Source organism: Megascapheus bottae, chromosome 3 (genome assembly GCF_031878675.1).
Source record: "Megascapheus bottae isolate mThoBot1 chromosome 3, mThoBot2.hap1, whole genome shotgun sequence".
In the NCBI taxonomy this organism is placed as follows: domain Eukaryota; kingdom Metazoa; phylum Chordata; class Mammalia; order Rodentia; family Geomyidae; genus Megascapheus; species Megascapheus bottae.
Window position 1 is genome coordinate 6,667,199 of NC_143511.1, and position 24,851 is coordinate 6,692,049.

A 24,851-nucleotide genomic window follows, 5' to 3' on the forward strand; every position below is an offset into this window, starting at 1 on the left:
GGCCAGGCATAAGTGGCTTATACTTGTAATCTCAACTACACTAGATGCTGACATCGGAGGACTGCAGTTCAAAGCCAGCCTCAGCAGGAAAAATCAGAGGCTCTTACCTCTGATTAATCATCAAAAAGCTAGAAGTGAAAGTGTAGTTCAAGGAGTAGAGTGCTGGCCTTGAGAAATGAATCAAAGGGACAGTGCCTAAACCCTGAGTTCAAATTCCAGTACAAACACACACATAGACAAATACACACACTCCACTTGCATAAACTAATTAAAAATAAACCCGGTGGAAAGTAAATGTCTAGGGAAAATCTACAGAGGAATTAAATTGTTTTAAGGGTCTTGGGGAATCCTATCTGCCAAGTATGGTGGCAGATGCCTGTAAGACCAGTATTCTAGGAGGCAAGACAAAAGTTGGAGGCCAGAGACCCTGTTTCAAAAAACCAAATACCTTGCCTTTGAAAGCAAAGATTAAATAAGCAAAAAGTGTCATGTGAATGACTTCTAAGACAAACCATTCCAAACAACACTGAAGCATATTTTATTTACTTTATTTTTATTTATAAAGATGATGTGCAAAGGGATGACAGTTACATAAATTAAGCAATGAGTACATGTCCTTTCATACAGTGACATCCCCTCCTTCATTCTCTCCCAGTCCTTCCCCCGCCCTCTCCGGCTCCACCCATGAGTGTACAGTACAAACTTCAATGAGCAGCACTGCTGCACTTGTTTACCCTGTCTCTTGAATTCGGTATCCCCCTCTACCCACTCAAAGAGACAAAGCAAACCAGACAGAAAGAAAAGAAAATAGAAATAACAACATGCCAAAAACCCCCTTCCCATTTCACGTTCATTTTGATATACTTCAATACTTCTACAATCAGAGGCGCATAAGCATTGTGCCTTTGTGCTTCTCTTCTAAGACTGTCCTCCTTTGGTCTCACTGTATGTGTGTCTACAGTTCTCGACAATTTATCATGTTCTCATGCATTTAAGATCTAGCTTCCACATGTAAGAGAACACATATGCTGTTTTTCTCCCTGAACTTCATTTTCCTCACTTACCATGATTTGTTTTAGGTCTATCCATCCATTTCCCTCCTAATGACATATTACTATTCTTTCTAGGCTGTATAAAATACCATTGTATATTGAGACTACATTTTTGGGATCCATGCATCTATTGTAGGGCATCTGGAATGTTTCCATATCTTGGCTACTAAGAATAATGAAGTCATGAACATGGATGGTATCCTGGCTTGCGATAGTCAGGGTAGGTGATATTCAGGAGTGTTATGGCTGGGCCATAGGCAAGCTTTATCCAGAATGGTTATACTAGTTTGCATTCTCACCAACATTCCTTTTCCCCCACATGCCCACCAACATTTTTTTATTGTTTGAATTCACAATTTGGCCAGTCTAACTTGGGGTGAGATGAAATCTCAGAGTTGTTTTGATTTGTTTTTTCTTTAGGTCCAGGGATGATGAGCATTTCCTCATAAGTTTCTTTGCTCTTCTGAAGCATACTTTTTAAAAAGCCAAAATCAGCATTGCAGCTGCTTGTCATATAACATACACCAATAGTTTATGAGATGACTGGAAAACCACTATAACGAAATGAAGTGTGAGGCTCAAGAAGAGAGAAAGGATGCATGTTTTCTCTCATTTATAAAAGTTAGGCCTTAATTTAAGCATATATGAAAACATTTACATGGTTATATGCAAACATATATCAACCAATTGACTAAAGTATAATATACACAGGGAAGAATTTGGGTGGTATAATCCTTTTGAAGAACTAACTTGAAGTTCAACAAAATGAACACTAGGAAGCTGGAACATGTGTGTTGAGGGAAGGGAAGGCAAATCAATGGAGAGAGAAAATTGGTGGGTGATTATGGTTATGATATTCCATATACATCTGTGAAAATGGAGCCAGGTAATCTCAGAGGATATGTGAGGTGGGAGAGATGGGGGAGAATGATGGAAAGGGTGACAGCAATAGGCATTGTACTTACAAACTGATATATCAACTTAAAATCCCTGTGTACCACTACTTAAAGGTAATAAAAATCAAACAAAAGAGAGTTGGGTAGGGGCTGCTTGTATCTATAATCCTACCTACTCACGAGGCGGATGTCTCAAGATTTTGGTTCAAAGTCAGTCCAGGCAGGAGTCTGTGAGACTCTTATCTCCAGTTAACCACCAAAATATCAAGCTATGACTCAGAACACAAGCCCAGGCCTTGAAATGAAGTCCCAGGACAGCCACATATAAATAATTTTTTTCTAAAGGAAGGAAAGAAGGACAAAGAAAGAAGAGAAACTTTTTCCGCAGAACAATTAAAGAGTAATCATTACTGGTTTCATTTTCTTGACAAAATACTGAAATAGGGAAACTGAATCTAACTGACGTCATCTTTACCACATGGTGGATAAGAGGGTATTGGGTTTAACTGGCACCATGTCGTCTTCATGGTGGAGGCAGGGAAATCCCACCTCCCAGGTGAGGGGTGTGCTTGAATTCCTACAGGCAGGGATAGGGACTTGGACAAGAGGTTACTGGAGCTGCCAGTCTTGGGCTGTGAACTCTCAAGCTCCCTCCCTATGACTCTGCCCCGTGACCTGACCCTATTTTAGGCCTGGACCAGTGCAGGTACCATTATTCCACGCCACATGTCTCTGTGTTCCTGTCCTGTGTCCTGACTCCTGGCTCTTCTCTGGTCACCATGGCGTTCCACTTAAGCTCTTCATTGGAGCTGATCACGTTTGTTGGAATTGTTTGCCTGCTTTTCCTTTCCTCTACAGCTCTCAAGGCTCAGTTTTTGGACAGTGTTAAGTGTACCAGAGGAGCTGCAGATTTGGGGGACAGCAGACACCTGCCTTTTAATAAAGATTTCTGATTCGACCTCTTAAAATGTGGTTTCTTTGTTTTCTAACCCTACAACAATAGCCCACATTCCAGTTTAGGGGAGGAAGATTTATTTTGGCTGGTGGTTTGGAAGTTTTCAGCCCATGGTGACTCCATAGCTTTGAATCTAGGGTGAGACGGGATCTGGCTGAGAAGGAATGGACAGTGAGCAAAGCTGCTCACTGAGAAGCAGAGAGAAGAATGCATGCCTGGACTAATGCACTCCCTTTTCTTCTTTTCTTCCACTTTAAGTCCATCCCAGTGGTACTGCCCATGCAATCAGGACAGATCTAATCGGGGTACTTGTCAGTCCAACAAGTTTATCCATTGTACTTGGCACTATGGCTCACACCTATAATCCTAACCCTGGAGCTGAATTCAAGGATTCACAGTTCAAGCCAGTCAAGCTGAAAAATGGTGGCTCACTCTAGTAATCCTGGTTATTTGGAAAGCTAAAATTTGGGGATGGAACTTCAAAGCCTGCCTAGACAGAATAGCTGGGAGACTCTAAACATCAACAATTTAGAAGTAGAACATGACTCATAGGAGTGCCAGCTCTGAGCAAACAAGCTAAAGGACAATTCAAGCCCCAGTACCACCACTATCCATACACACATGCAGAATTTTCCTCTGAGATTCAAGGCAAATTCTTACCTATGAGTAAAATCCCCAAGTGCCATATACCCAGCCCACTGCAGGCAAAAACAAAATAATATTTCCCTAAGTCACATTTTCCATTTACAGCTTCTCTTCCACCTCTTCTTCCTGACCCCTCTTCTCTTGGGATTAGACTCTGTAAAAGAAATCCATGCTTCTACAAGCCTGTCCAAAGGGGAAGTGTTTCTTAAATTCACCCATCTCTATTTTTAAAAGGCCTGATGTTAATGTTTAGCTCACAGCTGCTCCATTCTCGCAAATTACTCGCAAGCCTGGCTTGCAGGGAGGCTTCATGAATATGGAGCCCCCCAGTGACCACCTTTGTTCCAGGAGCAGACTTCCAAAAGGGCCCCCTAGGGATTTCCTTAGAGGTTACCACCACCTGCCTTCCCAGGAGGGCCCTTAACCCACAACCCTACGGGCAGAAAGGAACAGTCTTTCAGTCTGTCATCATTTATTTCACAATGCCAAAATTTCCTAGGAAGGTGGGGTTTCAAAATTGGGTAGCATTTTTGACTTGTTATTTGTTTGGGGGTTTTTTTTTTGTGCCAGTGTTTCTGATGACTACACATCACAACCAAATTGAAGGATCAGCTCATTCCTCCCAGTCTGGAATACTATGCTGCCATAGCAGAAGTCATTGTAAATGGAGGAACAATGCCAGAATATCAGACTATAGTAATGTGTTATTGGGAAAAAGAGAAAGGTATCATCAAACTGTTGCTTTTGCCAATCCCAAATATGAGCCAGAAAAGTTTAAATGAAACAGCCAGCACTAGCTGGGAACTAAGGGCTCAAGTCTGTGTTGTCTTAACTACTCAAAATGTTGAGATCTGAGGATTTCAGTTGGAAACCAGCATAGGCAGAAAATCTGATACTCTTATTGCCAATTAACCACCAAAACAAAGCTGGAAGTAGTGCTGTGGCTCAAATGGTAGAATGCTAGCCTGAGCAAAAATGCCAAGTTGAGAGCAAGAGGCCACGAGTTCAAGCCCCAGTAAGAAAGGAAATGGAGAGAAGCAGACAAGGAAGGGAGGGAGGGGGGGAAGGAGGATGGGTTGGTTCAATGTGAAGTGAGGTGATTTTTATCATGGTCAAGCTGGGCTTTCTTGAGGAGTTGAGATTTAACTATGTGGCCGTTTCTGGAGGAAAATCATTACAGGAAAATGAGGCAGCCAGTACAATGTAACAAACAACCAAATGGACAATAGTTAGGCACACAGCTTTCATTCAAGCTTGATTCACAGGAAGTGTACAAAATCTGTAGGTCTTACATTGCCCATTAATTTTCATGCCATTACCTCATAGCTTGATGCCTGGAGTCCAAACCAGGTATATACACAGTTAGACAAAATACTGTGAAGTACACATGTGTAATGAGAATATTTTCAGAATTTAATTTCCCATTTTAAAGTCAATAGCTTCCAACAGTAATGGAGAAGGAATGCTTTCTGCATTCTAACCAGACAGACAAGGCATCAGTCATAAGATCACTTTCCAGACTAAGATTTTTCTCCTGATTTAAGGTGCTTGCTTCAAAGCACAGTATTTTAAATGTCACCACTTGTAAGAAAAGAAGGATGTGAAATAACCACCTAGGGGAAAGTCCCAATAATCCAGCCAATAACTGCTCAAAAAGAGGCTCAGTGTGGTAGAAAATGTCTAAAGAAAATACTAGCTTTTGTTTGCACAGACTTGTTCATAGACAATAATATTGCATACACATCTATTTAAGAGTCTTTTAAAGGCTGTGGGAATCTTTTGCCAGATCTCTCTCCTCGGATATTTAGCAAACATAAGGACCCTGCCTTAACCAGAGCAAGCTCTACTTTGTGTTTACTGGTGTTGGGACCAGCCTGGCCAACACAGGCTATGTAAGTACCAGACAGGGAAGGAGGGAAGGAGAGGGGGAGAGGAAGGAGAGAGGTACCAGTGTGTGAGCTCCATGCATGTCTTGGGAACAAGAATGAACAGGAGCCTTCCTGCAGCATGGAGCTATTATTATGGACTTCCAGGCCACAAAGACTGCTGTGTACTAGGTTCTGAGCAACCCACTTACTCCACTTTCCATCGCTGTAGCAAAATACCTGAGGTTAGATACTGAAAAGAAATTGATTCCACTCATAGTTTTGGAGCAGAAAGGATTCTTCCAAGGATAGTAGGCCTAGCTGTTCCACTGCTGGTGAGGCTATGTCACACAATTTATAGCATCTTGGCAGGGACCCAAGATGGGCAGAGATCAGATGGGAAAATAGGAAGTAAGAGAAGGGAAGGGCTAGGCTTGCTCTTTTATGACCCCTCTCTAATCCAGTCTTGTTATTTGCAGATCCAGTCCATGGACTTGACTCACTCCCGGGTGACAGCACTAATTCATTCATAAATGCACTGGTCATCATTTTTTAAGGTATATAATTTTTAGTGTTATTATAAAGGAGTTACACGGAGGGGTTACAATTATATAAGTCAGGTCGTGAGTATATGTCTTTTTGGACACTCCTTAAAGTTCCCTCCACTTGGAGCCCACACAGTGAGGACCAAGCTTCCTCACAGGTATCTTTTGGGGAGAGGAGTCAAAGATGGAACCAACCTCACCCGTACTACACCAGCCCTCATCAGCCCTCACCCCAGAAAGAGAGAAAAGTGATTTGCCCTAACACATAACCAATGCTCAAGAGCTCAGGGATCAAGGGCACTCAATGTCCTCAGAGACTGAATGTCTTCTGTGCCTCCATTAGGCTTTTAGAAGTCATTGGGAGAACAACACATAAAGACTGAGAGGTCTCACCAATAGGATCCAACCCACCGAGAAGATACGCAGACACCACATGTGCTCACTGCGGTGTGAAGCTACACACTAGCCTTCCTCTAACAGAATACTTACAGGATTTGTTTCTATAATAAAGGTTACAACAGTTACAGACACTGTGAGCCACACCAGTAGTACTGCACTTTCCCTGGCCTAAGACCAGGCATCCAAGGATCCCTTCCCTCCCCTCCCCCTTGGTCCTTATTTCTGATAAGAACAGATACTACACTTGATCTTAGCCAAAAGGCCAAGAAGTGATTCTTCTTGGTCCTTATTTCTGAGGCTTTCCTCTACTCTGGCAGAAAGAAATCCTGTCTCACTATTCTCCAACTGTCTTTGAAGTAGAAAACAGCATATGGAGATGGCTTAGTTTAGGTTCTGAGTTGTCAGGGAGATCTTATAACATTTCTAATTGGCCTCCACATCAAAGAAGGCCACACTTCTCACTCTCATGAGGCAAGCAGAGAATAATTAAGGATGGTGGAATGGCGTGATGGCAACCAGTCTAGGGCACAGTGACACCACCAATTATCACCACAGTGAAGAACCATTCGGCACACAAATTACAGGCTATCTCTAGGGACAGCTGCCCAAAAAGCTTTGCCTTCAAATCAGATACCAAATATAATTTGGATAATGTCAGTAATTCCTCTAGGAAGTTTTCTAGCAGATAGACAAACAGAATACCAGTATATGTCCTGCTGATCTACGGGGGACATTTTCTGAGATCTACAATGGAGGTATGAAACATAGGTAATACCAAATTCTATGTTTTTCCTATATATAGGAAAAATGATGTTGAATTTACAAATCAGATATAGCAAAAGAAAAATAATATATAATAAAATACAACAATTACAACATTATCATGTAGTAAAAGTCATATGAATATGGTTAGTCTTTCTCTTTCCTTCGCTTTCTCTCTCCTTCCTTCCTTTCTTCAAACCGTCTTTTTGGGGTGTTTTGGACCAGTCCTGAGATTGGATTCAGGGCCTGGGTGCTTTGCCTAAGCTTTTATGCTCAAGGCTAGTGTTCTATCACTTTGAGCCACAGCTTCACTTCTGGCTTTCTAGTGATTGACTGGAGATAAGAGTCTCATGGACTGCCCTGTCCAAGCTGATTTTGAACCTCAGATCCTCAGATCTCAGCCTCCTGAATCACTTACATCACAGGCGTGAGACACCAACCAGTGCCCAGCCTTCAAACCCTCTACTGAAATTTGCTGAAGCTGACCACGGGCAACAGAAATTTCAGAAAGCAAAATTGTAAATAAGATAGAACTTAAAAAAAGTACTGAAAAAAACTGGTGTTTGGGATTTTCAGTTGATGAATGAAGTATATCAATTGTGTATAGACATCCAGTATAATATACTCAAACAATAAAGAAAGATAAACTGCCGGGCGTGGTGGCTCACGCCTGTAATCCTAGCTATGCAGGAGGCTAAGATCTGAGGAGCAAGGGTCAAAGCCAGCCCAGGCACAAAAGGACCTGAGACTCTTATCTCCAATTAACCTCTAGAAACGGGAAGTGAGGCTTGTCTCAGGGGTAGGGCAGTAGCCTTGAGCTGAAGAGCTCAGGGACAGCGCCCAGACCCAGAGTTCAAGCCCCATGACCCCACCCCAAAAAAAAGAAAGAAAGAAAGAAAGAAAGAAAGAAAGAGAAAAAGATGTGGGCCAGGAGTTTGGCCTAGTGGTTAAAGTGCTTGCCTAGCATGTACAAAGACCCAGGTTCAATTCCTCGGTACCACATACGTAGAAAAAAGCCGGAAATGGTGCTGAGGCTCAAGTGGTAGAGCTCTAGCCTTGAGAAAGTCCAAGGATAGTGCTCAGGCCCTGAGCTCAAGCCCAGGACTACAAAAAAGAAAAAAAAAAGAAAAAGAAAAAGACGAACTAGCTGGGGCAGGACCATCAAGAACAATGCCAGTCTGGATACATAGTGAGACATTCTCATACACAGAATGTACCATGAATATAGCAACAGCATACATAAATGCAAAATGTATAGTGTCAGAAAGAGCTAAACAGCATATATGCTATGATATTATTTCCACATGTTCTTGAAAAGTGCTAACACTCCTAACAAAAGACTCGTCAATGGCTGGTTGCCAGATATGAGGGAATGGAGTGAACTACAAGGCACAGAAATTGGGGAAGTTATAGAACTACTGTATGTCTTAGTGGCCATGGTAGTCATATGAGACTCATTCTTATAACTGAATGGATTCCCATTAAAGGATCATGCAAAATTTTAAAAGAAGAGAAACAGAGAGAGCTTCGGGTGTCCCCTTCACATTATCTGGGATGAGAATGGACCCTGTTTGGTGATCCCTGAAATTAGGCACAAAGGAAGTTCTGCCAGGTCTACCTCAGTCCTTAAGAAATTTGGGTGAAAGACCTAAGAAATTTGGGCACCGGTGGCTCACACCTGTAATCCTAGCTACTCAGGAGGTTGAGATCTGAGGATTATGATTCAAAGCCAGCCCAGGCACCAAAGTCTGTGAAACTCCTATCTCCAAGTAACCACCAGAAAACTGGAAGTGACACTCAACCTGGTAGTGCAGTAGCCTTGAGCTGAAGCACTTAGAGAGAGTGCTTAGGCCCAGAGTTCAAGCCCCACAGCGAAAGAAGAAAGAAAGGAAGGAAGGAAGGAAGGAAGGAAGGAAGGAAGGAAGGAAGGAAATGAAATTAAATTTAGGTGAAAGACTCCGAGTCCCAGTACCAAGAACTATACCAAGCAACTTTGAGCTGGGCTCTAGAGGCTCATGCCTGTAATTCTAGCTATTCAGAATGCAGAGATGTGAGGATCACAGTTCAAAGCCAGCCAAGAAAGTAAAGTCCATGAGATTCTCACCTCCAAACAACCAGCCAAAAGCTGCAAGTGGTGGAGGTGTCTCTCATGTGGCAGAGCACCAGCTTTAAGAAAAATGGAAGGGGAACTACATGGGAATATTAGGCTCTGAGTTCAAGCCCCAATACCAGTGGTCTGTATACACATGCAAAAAGTAAAATAAAACTGGAAGTTCAAGATCTGTGTTCAAAATGTTTGTGTCTCCCCTCATCCTCCTTTTCCACCTGATAGAACATACTGAAGTGATACCTATGGTGCTGATGGAAAAAAAAAAATAGCCCTTGGGCTTGATGCCTCAGTCCAGCTCTGTTGCCCCAAAGGTGAATGGATGAAGGTCCAAGAGATGTGGACAGCTACATACCAGTGAGTACGAATGTAGACGCAGTCCCAGTGTCACAGCACCACTGGCTGATTTCATGTCTTTGGACCAAGTAGGAACAGAAAGAGATCCCCACAACAGAGGCCCCATAGCATCCTTAAACATCTGCCTGGCTTTAGTCCCAGCCCAGGCTCTGTAAGTATCTTGATCAAGACACAAACTGCTCATCCCTATAGTGTACCTTGTCCTGAAACAATACAGTACCTGTTTCATCCAGCTTTCCCCACCATAGATGAAAGGTTTTAGGCAGTGCCATTGCAGGCCTGAGATTCTATGGTTCGACAGCAAGCGTGGTGAGTAAGCTATCTAGCTCAGTCTTAATTTCTGAAGCTACCACATCTCTAAAAAAATGAATGCTTTTTAAAAATTCCCTACAGCTACCAACAGTGCCAGAAACTGCCCTGGTTAAATCCAGCTGGCCTTCAAACCATGTCTGATGACTAAAAAGCAAGAGAAAGGCACTAGAAAAAACAAAAAAACAAAAAACTTGGAGTCATGCCTCATTCTTTACACCAAAATGAATTCCAGGTGAAACACAGATCAAATAATAAGTAAAAAACCATACAAGTAAAAGCAACCAGAAGAATAGCTTCACATAAACCCAGGGTGAGAAGGGCCTTTCTAACTGTGAAACGGTGTGTGGGAAAAAAAAAAGTACGTGAAAAAAAAATCCAACTACTTAAAAATATCTGATAATGGCAAAGTTCTGGAGACGGCGGTGGCAGCTGCTCAACTATGTGCTCATAATTTGATCCTTGACTGTGCTTTTAAAAATGGTTAAAATTAGGTTGGGCTGGTAGTTCATACTGGTAATTCTATATACTAAGAAGACAGATCTGGGGATGGAGGTTCCAAAGCCAGACCGGCCAGATAAATTCAAGAGATTTTTCTCTCCAAATAACCAGCAAAAAGCTAGAAGTGGAGGTGCAGCTCAAGTGTTAAAACACCAGTCTTGAGCACATGGTCTCCTTGATATGTGGATCCAAACAGTACAAGAGTGATGACTCTTGCCCAAGGTCATGGACGTAGTCTTGGATATAAACATAACTCCATAGACATAAAAATCTATGATGGGATATATACTCTATAGACATAATGTTATATTTTATAGATTGATATGGATCTCTGACATACAAACCCTCAGCTTAATTTTAATTATGTTCTAAAATCTATGTGCCAGTGATGGCATATAGAAATTTCCTTCTTGAATACTTGTTAAACGTGAGATTTGAAATATGATGTAAAAATCAGTGTTAATAAAATCTTTAAAGACAAAACTTAGGGCCAGGAGTTTGGCCTAGTGCTAGAGTGCTTGCCTAACATTCACGAAGACCCAGGTTCCATCCCTCAGTATCACATACATAGAAAAAAGCTGGAAGTGGTGCTGAGTCTCAAGTGGTAGAGCCCTAGCCTTGAGAAAGTCCAAGGACAGTGCTCAGGCCCTGACTGGCAAAAAACAAACAACAAAACAAAACCCCACCAGCTTAAGTGGAAAAAGAATGTGGGTCTCTGAATTCAAGACCCAATTCCAACACACACATGAAAGGAAGAAAGAGAGGGGGGCAGAGTCAGAGAGACAGAGACAGAGATAGAGACAGGGAGGAAGGGAAGGAGAGAGGGAGGAAACAAGCAGGCAAAAAAGCAAGCAAGCTGACTTGAAATAGTAAATTTAAGTGATGTATGCTTTGACATAATACAAAATATTTATGTGAGGAGGCATTAGAAATATCAAAAGACAAAATGATAGCCTGAATAAAAGATATATAAACACTACTTTTAATATATGAAGAGCTTACAAATAAAAGTCCACAAAGCCACAGAAAAACAAGCAAATAGAAAATAGAAAGCTCACAACAGTAAACACAGTTCTTGAACATTTTTATACTTGCTGAGTGGTGGTGATGGCTCTCTCCTGTAATCCTAGCTATGTGAGAAACTAAGCTCCAGAGGACAGAGGCTCAAACCTGTGCTAGGAAGAAAAGGCTGTGACACTCCATCTCCAAAATAGCTAGTAAAAAAGTCAGGCTGGAGGCATGGTTCAAGTAATGGAACACCAACCAATCAGTCAGAGCAAGCAAGAGAGTTCAAACCCTGACACTGAATAAAAAGATATTTACACCTATTCATATGGCAAAAATTAGTAAAACTGTATTATGTGGCAAGAACTAAATGCTAAGGGAATGAAGAAAGCTTAGTAAACTAACTTATTTTCTATTAATAATAATAACAAAAAAAAACAATAATAATGAAGCCACACTGGAAGCATGACAAGGTCTGTGCACTCTATTTTTTTTTGTCAGTCACGGGGCTTGAACTCTGTCCCTGAGCTTTTCACCACAATGCTAGAGCTTTATCACTTGAGCCACAGGGTCAATCCGGTTTTCTGGTGGTTAATTAGAGATAAGAGTCTCATGGACTTTCATGTGGGCTGGCTTTGAACCATGATCCTCAGATCTCAGCCTCCTGAGTAGCGAGGATTACAAGATTACAGGCATCAGAGACCAGCGCCTGGGAAGCGCACTTTTTTTTTCCTGCCAGTCCTGGGCCTTGAACACAGGGCCTGAGCACAGTCCTTGGTCTTTCTCAAGGCTAGAACTGTACCATTTGAGACACAGCATCATTTCTGGCTTTTTCTATGAATATGTGGTACCGAGGAATCGAACCTGGATCTTTGTGCATGCTAGGCAAGCACTCTACCATTAGGCCAAACTCCCGGCCCAAGTGCATATACTCTTAAGCCCAGCAATTCTACTGCTAGCGACATTATCTACAGATAAGTTCAACATTATATGCCAATTCTTTACAGAACTATGTATTATTAAACAATTAGAAAATAATTCTAAACATGCATAGATAGGGAAAAGATTTAATCAATGAATAAAATAGGAAAAGATCATTTCTTTTCATACAGTAATGGAATAATTTCACTCACTGTGAGCTGCAAAAAGTAATAATGTATCACAGGAACTGGACCTGTGGCTAAAGTAATAAAATGGCAGCATTGAGTGAAAAAGCACAGAAACAGAGCACAAGGGCTTGAGGTACTGTCATTTTAAAAAATAACATAAAATCACAGAATACATGCAGCAAAAACAAAGAAATGCTACCTGGGCACCAGTGGCTCACAACTATTATCCTAGCTACTCAGGAGGCTGAGATCTAGGGGTTGTAGTTCAAAGCCAGTTGAGGGAGAAGTCTGTGAAACTCTTATTTCCAATGAACTACTCAGAAAACTCTAGAAGTGGAGCTGTGGCTCAAGTGGTAAAACACTAGCTCTGGGACAGCATCCAGGCCCTGAGTTTAAGTCCCATAGTCAACCCCTTCCCCACCCCTTCCCCCCAAATAAAAAAATATTTGTTTACAATTTTATTGACTCAAGTATGACTAGGGTAAATCTAGAAAGACCATAAGAAGAAACTAGTCATGAGAGGGTAGAAAGATATCCTCTTTGGCTTTTAAACTACATGAACATACTATCTAATTGCAGAAAGTATAAAGAGACCTGTCCAAAAACAGATATTTAGACCCCTTATTCTTCAAAATTGATCATCTTAGTTTGGTACTAAAATAAACCATAAAATTAGACAGGCTCACGCCTGTAATCCTAGCTATTCAGGAGGCTGAGATCTGAGGATCAAAGTTCGAAGCCAGCCCAGGCATTAAAGTCCGTGAGACTCTTATCCCCAATTAACCATGAGAAAACCAGAAGGGCACTGTGGCTCAAGGAACAGGGTGGTAGCCTTGAGCTGAAGAGCTCAGGGACAACACCCAGGCCCAGAGTTCAAGTCTTATGACCAACAACAACAAAAAAATCAATGAAAGTGTTCTGTAGGAAAAAAAAAAATAGCTAAATTTCAGATCTGAGAACATTTGGAATTTGGATTTGGAGGTTTCTCAATCCACCACTGAGTTATAACTTACTGTCTTGAACTCTTGACTTCCCAACCTATACAAGAAACATAAAATAAACCCTTGACTACAAAGATCGAAAACCAATCAAATAAGCCCCAAATTTGTTATCACTATCCTAACCTTCCCTATGGAAGGGGCTCCAAACAACTTTCTACAAGGCTTTGGCTTTCAAGCAACTACATTCATGTCCTCCTTTCCTTCCTCATGACTGGGGGGAAGGGTGTCCCAACAAATGAATGAATGAATGAATGAATGTGAAATGAGGTTGGCAATGGTTCTGTCCCCTGTTGACCCTGTCCTCTCTGACCAGGGCTGCTAGGTTCTCCCCAGATCCTGTCACAGTTCACAGCAGTGATTCCTTGCTCCCTCCCCAAGTGCCAGAAAGGCTAATTCTCACCTTGTAAAGCTGGCAAGGCTCCCAGAATCTCAGCACCAGAAACCCACTTCCCATCAATCTCAACTCATTCACACCATTCTGCTGGAATCCTTCCTGTCTTCTCCCTGAATCCTCCGAGTACATCCTATAGATGGCATTTCAACCCATGATTAAATGCTAACCCTTTCATAACCCATCATGCACCTTTCTGGGCACACTCAGAATAATTAAAATTTACTAAAAATTAGCATCATTAAAAGACAGTGAGATTTGACATGACCAGCTAACTGATGGCAGTAAGTAAGACAGAGGTGAGAAAGGTTAACACAGCCCCTTGGAGTTCCATCTTAAAATGAAAACTGCAGATAGAAAGAAGAAAACAAAACAAAACACTAGGCCAAGGAAAGGTGTGATGAGTCTCAGGTTCTGCCACAGATGTATGTTTCTCTCTCACAAACCTTCACTGGCTGAGTCATGGAAAAATCGAATCTGGAAGACTATTTCCCCTTACGCAGAAGAAAGGAGTCAGTCACCAGCAGAGAGTCCATCTAAAGATGGCAATATGTACAAACAATGTACAAATACTACGTCTTTAGAAATGATTCAATGATTTGTGCCTTTCCAAGGCAACAGAATCAATCAATGGAACCAATGTATTCCTGTCTATGTGGTTGCTTCTTTTCAAGAAAATGAACACTTTTTTTTTCTTGTCATTATTCCCTAAACAATACGTGTAACTGTTTACATTGCATCTGTATTACAAGTTATCTGAAGATGATTCCAAGTATGCAGGAAGATGTGCGCGTGTTAGGTGCAAATATTACAGTACCTCTGGGGACTTGTATACTCCGGGTGTTACTGTTGTTGTTGTTTTTATGTGCAGGAGATCTTGAATCCAATCCCACAGATGTCAGGGATGCAGTGTAGGCTACATTTTCCCCATCCATGCATCCATTGATGAACATTTACATTGCTTCCATTATCTTGATTCTTGTAAACAGTGCAGCAGCAGAAGAGGTTGCGGCTATCTCTTCAGCATACAGTCTTCATTTTCTCTGTATTATATGCCCAGCAGTAGAACTGAATGAAGTTGTGCTACCTTTACAACTCACAAGTATTATGGTTACGGTTGTTTACTCCAAAATGTTATGGTTACATAACAAGTTAAAGGACAAGTACTCCCAAAAAGACCATCTTCTTGTTAGATACTGGAAGCAAATGAATTGTGACACCTTGAAGTTCATGACACACACATACACACACACACACACACACACACACACACACACACACACACACACACAGAAGTAAGCTGGGCACCAATGACTCAAGCCTAGAATCCAAGCTACTTAGTAGGCAGAGATCTGAGGATTCAAATTCAAACCCAGCCTACATAGTAAACTCCCTGAGACTCTTATCTCCAATTAAATACAAAAAAAAAAAAAAACTAAAGCAGAACTAGGGCTCAAGTGGTAGAACACCTGCCTTGAGCATAAAAGCTAAGAGACACTGCCTAGGCTCTGAGTTCAAGCCTCAGTACCAGCACCCAAAAAAAGGAAAGGAAAGGATGAAACTAGAAGTACACTGTGGATAAGAGGCTCACCTGAACCAACAGAGGAAACAATAACACTGCAAACCCATTATCAGCCCCCACTGTCACCAGAGGATGCCTGATTCTGACCACCCTTCCTCCCCACCCAATCTGCTCTTCAAACAGCCGGCCTTGCTCCCTGCAGGAGTTTCCTGTTATGTTTGAGAGGTGAATGGTGCCAGCAAGGGAAGGGAAAGAGGGGAGGGGATAGGATGCAAGAGAGAAATCCTGGTATTTCTTTCTCTAACGTGGCATGCGCTATATCAGTTCAGCCTAGGCATGCCATGAGCTCCTCGTGGTTCCCAGATGGTGCTGGTGTTCGGGCCATCTCATAACCTTGGTCTGGGAGGAATCCAGATTGCTGCCAGCAAACTTACCTTTCCACAGCACCATGACAAACAACCCCAGCTTTTCCCATCCACTTCTAGGACAATGCTCACCCCCCAGGGGTCTGCAGACAGGGTAGGAAGCCTTCTTAATCCGAGAGGATGACGAAAGATGCCTTTAAAGTTCTCCACCCTCCAAGAGGAAGAGATAGCTGAGAAAGCTGGCCATGCAATACTCAGCTAAGAAAGCAGAAATCGGGGGCCTAAACCAAAGAGAAGAATTAAAAGCAAGATGTTATCTAGCACTGATTAAAAAGTAGGAGTTAAGCCTGTAATCCTAGCTACTCAAGAGGCTGAGATCTGAGGATCCTGATTCAGCTTGGGCAAAAATGTCTGTGAGACTCATCTCCAAGTGACCAGCAAAAAAAAGCCAGAAGTGGAACTATAGCTCTAGTGGTAGAGCACCAACCTTGAAAGAAAAAGCTAATGGGAAGTGCCCTGACCATATATTCAAGCCCCAGTACCAGTATGGGGAGGAGGGGATGGGTAGGTGTGGGGGGTGTCAACTCATGAAAAGCAGAACAGGAAGCCAATATGAAACAGAAACAAGTGAGTCCTGGCCTTGACTCACAGCCAGCTCAAAAAGGAAGGAGAGGCAGGAATGGTGGCTGTTTGGTGGCTCAGAACCAGGCTAACCCTCAGTAGAGGGCTCAGATTCCAGACAGATTACCATTGTAGGGATCCCATGCTGTGATCTGGCAGTACCCAGTGGGGAAACAAAAAAAATGCAGTATTGGAGACAATCCCAAATTCTATACAAAGACAAAGACAGTTGCTGAAGCAAGTTCAGCTAGTGTTCACACTGGCTGCTGGCAGCCAGAGACAGTTCACCTGTGCTACCCTCTCCCATGAGGATGAGCTGTCTGGAATGATCTGTTCTGTGGATCTACCTGGGAACTCAACTGAGTGTGGGAAAGGAACCTAGAGTGATCACTGGTTATCTGGAAGCCGTGGGGAAGACAGAAATGGATCAGCAGAGTAAACCCTGAGACTGGGAGAAACATGGTAACCCCTGCAGAAGGACATGGTGGAAAAAGTAGAAGACACTGCTGAGAGCAGTGACTCACCTCTGGAACCCTGGCTACTCAGGAGGCTAAGAGCTGAGGATGGAGGTTCAAAGCCAGACAGGTTTTAAAAAAAAAAGTCCATAAGACTCTCCAGGAAAAAGCTTGAAAATGGGAAGTATGTCTCAAGTAGTAGAGTGCCAGCCTTGAGTGTATAAAGATGCAGAGATAGTACCCTGACCCTCAGTTCGAGCCCAAGTATTGGCACTAAAAAACATAGTTCTAGTTGCTGACCATCCTCAGAGGTGGTCAGGTAGCTTCCTCTCCAACTAGGATCCCTACTCAAACTCCTAGACATTTAGGTGCTCCGTGCCAACCCCTCGAATGTCACAGGAATTGTCCCACACTTATTATGCTTTTGGATAGCTTCACAGTCCTGATAAGCCAAACTCTGACTTTCTACTGCTCCCTTCACTGGCCCCCAATTTGTCATCCTGAGGTCATCCACACAAGCTTACATGTTTATGAGAAACAAGATGAGAAGGAAAGAGCATGGATCTCCTTGCCAGATGAGACTCCTTTGGATATCAGCTCTCAGTCTCTTATACGTTTTGCAAATCAAATGATCTAGCCTCTGTAATCCTTGATGTTGTATCAATAAAACAAGGTAGACATCAGCAAGCTGTGGCCCACGGGTGAATACATGCAACAGCCTGTTTTTATTAGCATACAACCACACCCAGTGGAACAGATTATCTGTACTGTTTTCAAACTCTAGCAGTCTAATAGGTTGCTGCAACGGAAATCACAAGGCCAGAAATTTTCAGGGAGAATTCTAGGGTGTTGCAAGAGAAATCCTGAGACCAATCATTGAAGGGGAAAAAAAAAGTTTTCCAATCCCTGAAATAGTCTGAGGAATTCCATCCAGCTAATAAGTTGCAAGAAATTGTACAGAGTAGCTGACTTGAAAGCTCAGTTTAGCGCATTATTCATGAGGTAATGGGTTCCCTTCAAGAGAACATCATCATATCCCATGTGTAGAATGACCTTAGAGAAATCAGATCAACCAACGCTTTCCCAGTGGGGATATTCAATTGCTAAGACACAGTTGAAAGCTGGGTTCTCTCTGTAATACATTCACAACTAACAATTCCACAATCACTTGTGGATTAGCAAAGCTCTAAAATTGTGGCACTGAGGCACTTTCTTTTGACTCTAATTTATTTGTCCAGCTTCATTCTCGTCTCTGTTAAATGTAACCAACAAATGATTTGAACCCTTCATTCAATTTATTCAAAGCAATTTTTAAAATTTTTTTCTGTTCATATACATTTTATTTTTTTATTTTTTTATTGTAATTAGTAAAAGGGTTACATGATATTTGCCAGATAGAAGGTGCATTAATTCACATACATTGATACCCTTTCAAAATTTTTTTATTGTAATTAATAGAAGGGTTATATTATATTCACCAGATAGAAGGTGTATTTACTTCATTATTGAAACATTCACTAAGAAGCCAAGTATGGTGGTGCACACATGTCATTTTAGCAACTCAGAAGTTTGGGCAATAGTATTGGGGTTTGAGGCCAAACTAAGCAAAAAAAAAAAAAAAAAGAAAAGCCCACAAGACCCCCATCTCAATTAACAGCTGGGTGCAATAGCACATGACCTATAAAATGAGCAACACTGGAGGCTCAGATCAGGAAGATTCTGGTTCCAGGTCAGCATAGGCAAAAGAAAAAAAAAAATTCATGAGATTCCATCTCCTTCCCGAAAAAGCAGAGATCAGTGTGAATACCTTTTATTCCAGTATAACAAGCAAAAAGCATAAAAAAAGGAATTGACATCCAGCTGGCCCCAAACAAAAACAAGATTGTATCTCAAAAATACCCAATGGGGGCCAGGAGTTTGACCTAGTGGTACAGTGCCTGCTTAGCATGCATGAAGACTGGGGTTCGATTCCTCGGTACCACATACATAAAAAAGGCATACATAGAAGTGGTGCTGCAGCTTAAGTGGTAGAGCTTGAGTCTTGAGAAAGCCCAAGGACAGTACTCAGTTCCTGAGTTCAAACCCCAGGACTGGCAAAAAGTACTGCAGGCACAGTGGAGACAGTAGGGCACTAAAGGGCTAGTTTATCTGTTTGATATGATAATAGTCTGTTTTCTTAAAAAATGTTTTTATTGTTATTAGAGGTGAGGTACAGAGGGGTTACAGTTACATAAGTCAGGTAAAGAGTATTTTTTTTTTTGGACAACCCCTTCCCTCTCTTTCTCTCCCAGTTCCCCACCCTCCCCTTGCCATCCTCACAAGTTGTACAGTTTGATTTCGACATAGTGTTTAATGAGTACCACTGCTGCATTTGTTCACCCTTTGTCCCTCCATTTCTGTGCCTTTCCTTACCCTCCCAAAGACAGATAAACACACAAAACAAAAACAGCAAGGAAAGAAAGCCTCTTCTTTTCATTTCCTAGATAGATCCAGTTTTAAGACAGAGAAAGAGAAAGACACTTCAAATCACCATACAAACCATTAATTGGAACGCAGTCACAGTGGTGAGGAGCAAGAAGGCAGACAGTGATTCCACATATCAGCTGCTATAGCAGGTGTGAGTGTCAGGCCGCAGACAACTTCTCTACACCGTACAGCCCAGATCTTTGGACCTAGCAGGCCACGTACTCCAGGCAGCCCATGCAAGTCAGGGGAAAGAGTAACTAAAATCAGACCTTTTACTTGTACACAAACCATCTGACAGCCCAGTCCCTTCCCAGCCCCAGCTCTGGACACCCAAAGTTAATACATTCAGTTCAGCTCATTCCAGAGGAAGTTCAAGGGCATTTTTCTTGCCTAGTGAGGTGACAAGCACTCCTCAACACACATCTGTCTTGATGGTGAAATCAAGTGGTTTCCACTGGAGAGAAGGATTCTGAACACACACACACACACACACACACACACACACACACACACACATAGCAATGCTGTTAATATTTGTTCATCACAGCTGGAGTGGAGACCCCAATATGACATCCACACTATCATTAGTGTCAAGGAGATTCCGATGGAGAGGCGGCAAATAACGAAGCACATATTGGACATATCATGAGCAACACTGCACTAGTTACAAATTTCTTCCCACTTCTCTGTTAAGACAATGTCCAAGCATAGCTTGGACACATAGCTACATGTGAAAGGGTATCAATGTATGTGAATTAATGCACCTTCTATCTGGCAAATATCATGTAACCCTTTTACTAAATACAATAAAATAAAATAAAATAAAATAAAATAAGAAATACACATAGCTATCTGTACCTGAGCCCGATGCTTACATTTTTATATCCTTCAAAACCAATCGGGATAAATGGATGGATGGATGGATGGATGGATGATGAATGGATGAATTATTCAAGTCAGAATGGTCTCTCCTTGCTCAAATCCCCCACACTCACTTTGTTGCTGTTGCTTCTCCAGTGATTGGGACTGGAGTCAGGGTCTTGTACTTACTAAGCAAATGTTCTATAATCCTAGCCCTGTGGAATTTATCAAAGTTGTGTGTGTGGGGTGTGTGTGTGTGTGTGTGTGTGTGTGTGTGTGTATACAGATTCTAGGTCCAGCACCCTGGACGCCAACACCCTGAACATGCCACTTTATTCAGATGGGCAGCCAAATTTAAATGAATGATCAAACAAGGTACAAAGACTACAGTTCAAATCACAGTTTTAGGGTGGGAAGCGTGGCCTAGTGGTAGAGTACTTGCCTAGCATGCACAAAGCCCTGGGTTCAATTCCATGGAACCACATACACAGAAAAAGCTGGAATTGGTGTTGTGGCTCAAGTGGCAAAGTGCTAGCCTTGAGCAAAAAATGTCTAAGGACAGTGTCCAGGCCCTGAGTTCAAGCCTCAGGACTGGAAAAAAGAAAAATCAGTTTTGTTTAAAAGCTTTATTTACTTTGCCTATTCATTAATTTACCATCTTCACTCCTTGGTATTTTATCCAAAGTTTGTATAAGCCTCGTGTCAATTTTATTAACTAAAGAGATCCACTCAAAGGGCCAAAAGAATCATGTTCCTCAAACCCACAGACCCTACTCCAGGCACACAAGTAGAGCACTGAGATGTGTAAGTGGACATTTTCCCGCAGCAGCTGGCAAAATCTGGCCATTAAGCAAGCCTTTAACAATCCCGCCTTTCAGCCACCAATCTAATAAGCTTTTCTTGGCATAAACAGCTCTGTCTTGGCCAAGCACCCATAGTCACATCTCAAATGTGTATGTGTCGGAAATGAAGGGAGTCGACTGATCTGCCACATGTCGTTTGTGTCTCATTCTGCAGCAACTCACTCCAGATTCCTCTCTCCAACGAGATCCATAATTTAAAAAATCAATCATTTTCTCCCTGATCAGACTTGTAGCTTCATTATTTGGACACGGGGTAATTTTTTTTTTAACTTCCAATATAAACTCAACACCTGAAATCGATCTGTGGAAACTTAAGATTAAGTCTGTTATCATGCCAGGATGTCCACTCTTCAGTGTTTCCACACAGTCCTCGCAACAAACGGCAGTGCAGCTCAGCTGTCTGAGCTCCTTAAGTACACCCCTTGTCATCTAAATACATCTTCCTAGCTGACAAGCTCCCCTCCTCTGGGCTGGATGAACTGTGTAAAAGGTATTTCTTTCTTTCTTTTTGTAAATTTTATTGTCAGGGTGATGTGTTGAGGGGTTACAGTTATATGGTCATGTAGCGAGTATATTACTTCTTAACCATTGATACCGCTTCCCATGTTTTTCTAAGCTCCACCTCCAGCAGCTTCCATTTCAAATGCAAAGCTAAATTCATAGCCTAGGTATTTCCAAGAACAAACCAGTACCTAGCAAGAGGACTCACTGAGGAAGCCCAGGCCAAAAATGGAATCTGAGGGCTCAGCAGAGAAGGCTGAGTCCAAAGAGACAGGCATGAACATCTAGAAAATTTAATCAGAACCTGGCAAGGTGGCTCACATCTGTAATATCAATTAGGCTACAGGCTAAAATATGGGAAACTGTGGCTCAAAATCCAGCCCAGGAAAAAAAAATTCCACAGGATTTCATCTCTACCTAGCAAAAGCAGGACTAGAGGCATGACTCAAGTGAATTAACACCAGATATGAACAAGCATTTCAAAGTGAAAATGAAATGCACTGAGTTCAAGCCACAGAACCAGCAGACGGAAGGAAAGGAGGGAGGGAGGGAGGGAGGGAGGGAAGGAGGGAGGGGAGAGAAGGAGATAAGCCCAAATAGGAAAGAGAAGGGGTAAAAAAGAAGGAGTTAAGGATAGAGTAGAGAGGAAGGGAACCCAAGCTAGAAATTGGATATGTAAATAAGGAACAAATCCAAGAACAGACACAGAAACTTCCAGCCTAGCCTTTTTCTCTCCTCTCCTTCACTCTTCCTGTCTTATACACTGGTGGCTCATTCCTATAATCATAGCTATTCAGGTGACTGAGATTTGAGGATCATGGTTCAAAGCCAGCCCTGGCAGAAAACGACAGAACTGGCACTATGACTCTAGAGAGATAACTTTGAGCAAAAGAAACTTAGCAACAGCACTCAGGCTCCATGACCAGCAATTTGGTATGGGGGGAGGAAGACTTCTTGAGCACCTACTATGTGCCTAGCAGTGTGTGCTAAGCACTTTACACAGATCCTTTATATACTCCCAACATCTTTGGGAAGCTGCCAGCTATTACTGTGGCCACTTTATAGATAAGAAAACTGAGTCTCACAGGACTGACTATTCCAGGGTCAAGTACCAGGGGCTCTATGATGGTTTGAATGTCCCCTCTGAATTTGGTATTGAAGCGTTATTACAAGCGTAACATTACATGAATTTGAGGCTTACTGGGATATGTTATGAAGGATCACTATCATTCTCCTAGGTGTGGGTTAGTTATCCTGTCAGAGGGCTGTTATAAGAGAGCAGGATCAGTTTTCTACTAGCTTTCTCTCCCTGGCTTGTTGCCATTTTCTTCTTTACCATGGGATAACAAGGCACACAAGCCCTCTCACTTCCAGAACTTTCATTTATAAATGACAACCAATCCAGGAATGGGAAACAGACTCAATTTCTATTCTAATTTCTATCTCTGTAAACCTTTGTACAGTAAATAAACAAACAAAGCCTACTGTGCACTAACATTAGTCTCAATTCAAAAGACATGAAAAGCCATGTCTCGCCACATAAAAATCCCACAATGAATAGGGGAAGCCCTAAATCACACATATACACCAATTATAAAAAGAATAGAGAATAGCCAGTTACCTAATCCAAATTAAAGGATAAGGATCAGGGCAAAGATCCATACAGACAGCTCTGGAGAAAGCTACGGGCAAAGACTGGTCAGGTCTAAACGTAGAGTGCTTACCCAGCATGCACTAGGCTTTGGGTTCTATCTATCCTAAAAATAAGAAATAAAAGTAAACTGGGAGGCCGAGAGTTTGGCCTAGTGGTAGAGTGCTTGCCTAGTATGCATGAAGATGCAGGTTCAATTCCTCGGTACCACATACATGGAAAAAGCTGGAAGTGGTACTGAGGCTCAAATGGTAGAGCTCTAGCCTTGAGAAAGTCCAAGGACAGTGCTCAGGCCCAGAGCTCAAGCCCAGGACTGGCAAAAATAAATAAATAAATAAACTGAGCTGGGTATCAGTGACTCATTCCTATAATCCTGGCTACTCAGAAGGGGAAGATCTAAGGATCACAGTTCAAAGCAGAAAAGCCCATGAGACCATAATCTCGAATTCATCAGCAAAAAGCCAGAAAGAGAGGTGTAGCTCAAGGGGCAGAGCTCTAGCCTTGAGTGGACAAATGAAGGAATAGAGCTCAGGCCCTCAAAGTAAGCCCCAGGACTGGCACAAAAAAATAAACTCTACATGAAAGATAATGTTGCTTCTGACACACACACAAAAATGTCCAACAGTAGTTAGAAATGTTCTTTAAGTGAATGTTCTCCTTCAAGGCCTGAATGACTATGAGTAAAACCAAGGGAGTCTATGCCACCAGGTTTCCATTTCCCAATCTACTGTGGTGTTTGTCCATTCTTACCTCTCTGAGTCAAAGGACAGGTGGGGAGAGGAAAGCAGAAAAAAATTCATCCTGGGAAATATTCCCGTTGTGTCAACTTACTTCCTCTCCTAAACAATCCAGTCAGATGACTGAAGCTCTCAGTGAGGTAGAGTACACAAGAAAGTTCCTGGCAGGCCCTTATCAATCCTAAATGGAAGAACTAGAACAGCTTTCTCTTCCATCCTCAGTGCTGTTAGTGAGGGCAGGAGCAGAAAGGCCCCTACCATGACCAAATGCAGGTGGCAGAGGAGCAGAGACAGGAGCCCCTTGGCATGCCACACGGGAGAAAAATTACCTTGTCACCTCCTGAAGCCAGAGGAGCACCTCAGAACAATGACAGTGGAAATTTCTGGCAGTATTAATAGCAGTTCACATGTGATCTTACATCTTCTAAAAGGCAAAGAGAGCATTTAGGAAGATAACCCTCTATATTCTCTTCAAGAGAGCAATGCCTTCTGGCAGGCCTTCCGGCAGGCTCTGTTTTCCTTTATATTGATTGGCAAATTTGTAAAATATTAAATTTTGAGCACCCCCTATTCAAAATGCATGAGACCAGAGGTAGTCTAGATCTCAGTTTTTCCAGTTTGGGAATATTAGCATAGATTTGTGGGTTGAATATGCCTAGTATTCAAAAAGTTGGACTTCAAAACACTTCGGAGTTCAGATTTTCAAATCAGGGATGCTCAAGAGCAATTTTGGCAGGGGTTGGTCGTGGGGCTTGAACTCTAGGCCTGGGTGCCATCCCTGAGTTCTTCAGCTCAAGGCTACTGCCCTATCCCTTGAGCCACAGCCCCACTTCCTCAAGCTATATTTTTAAGGCAGCAAGTCAGTTCTTCACACCTTTGGGCTTTACCAGATTTCTGTGTATTATGTGCC

The 24,851-nt window shown here is 42.2% G+C and overlaps 1 protein-coding gene and 1 non-coding gene across 2 annotated transcripts in view; both read right to left on the reverse strand.

Moving 5' to 3' along the window:
- Dapk1 (death associated protein kinase 1) overlaps positions 1–24,851 on the reverse strand; it is a 180,167-nt gene that overhangs the window by 143,762 nt on the left and 11,554 nt on the right. The window lies entirely within an intron of this gene.
- LOC150064894 (U2 spliceosomal RNA) lies at positions 6,446–6,631 on the reverse strand. Its single transcript, XR_016535027.1, has one exon. It is a non-coding gene; the product is annotated as a U2 spliceosomal RNA (small nuclear RNA).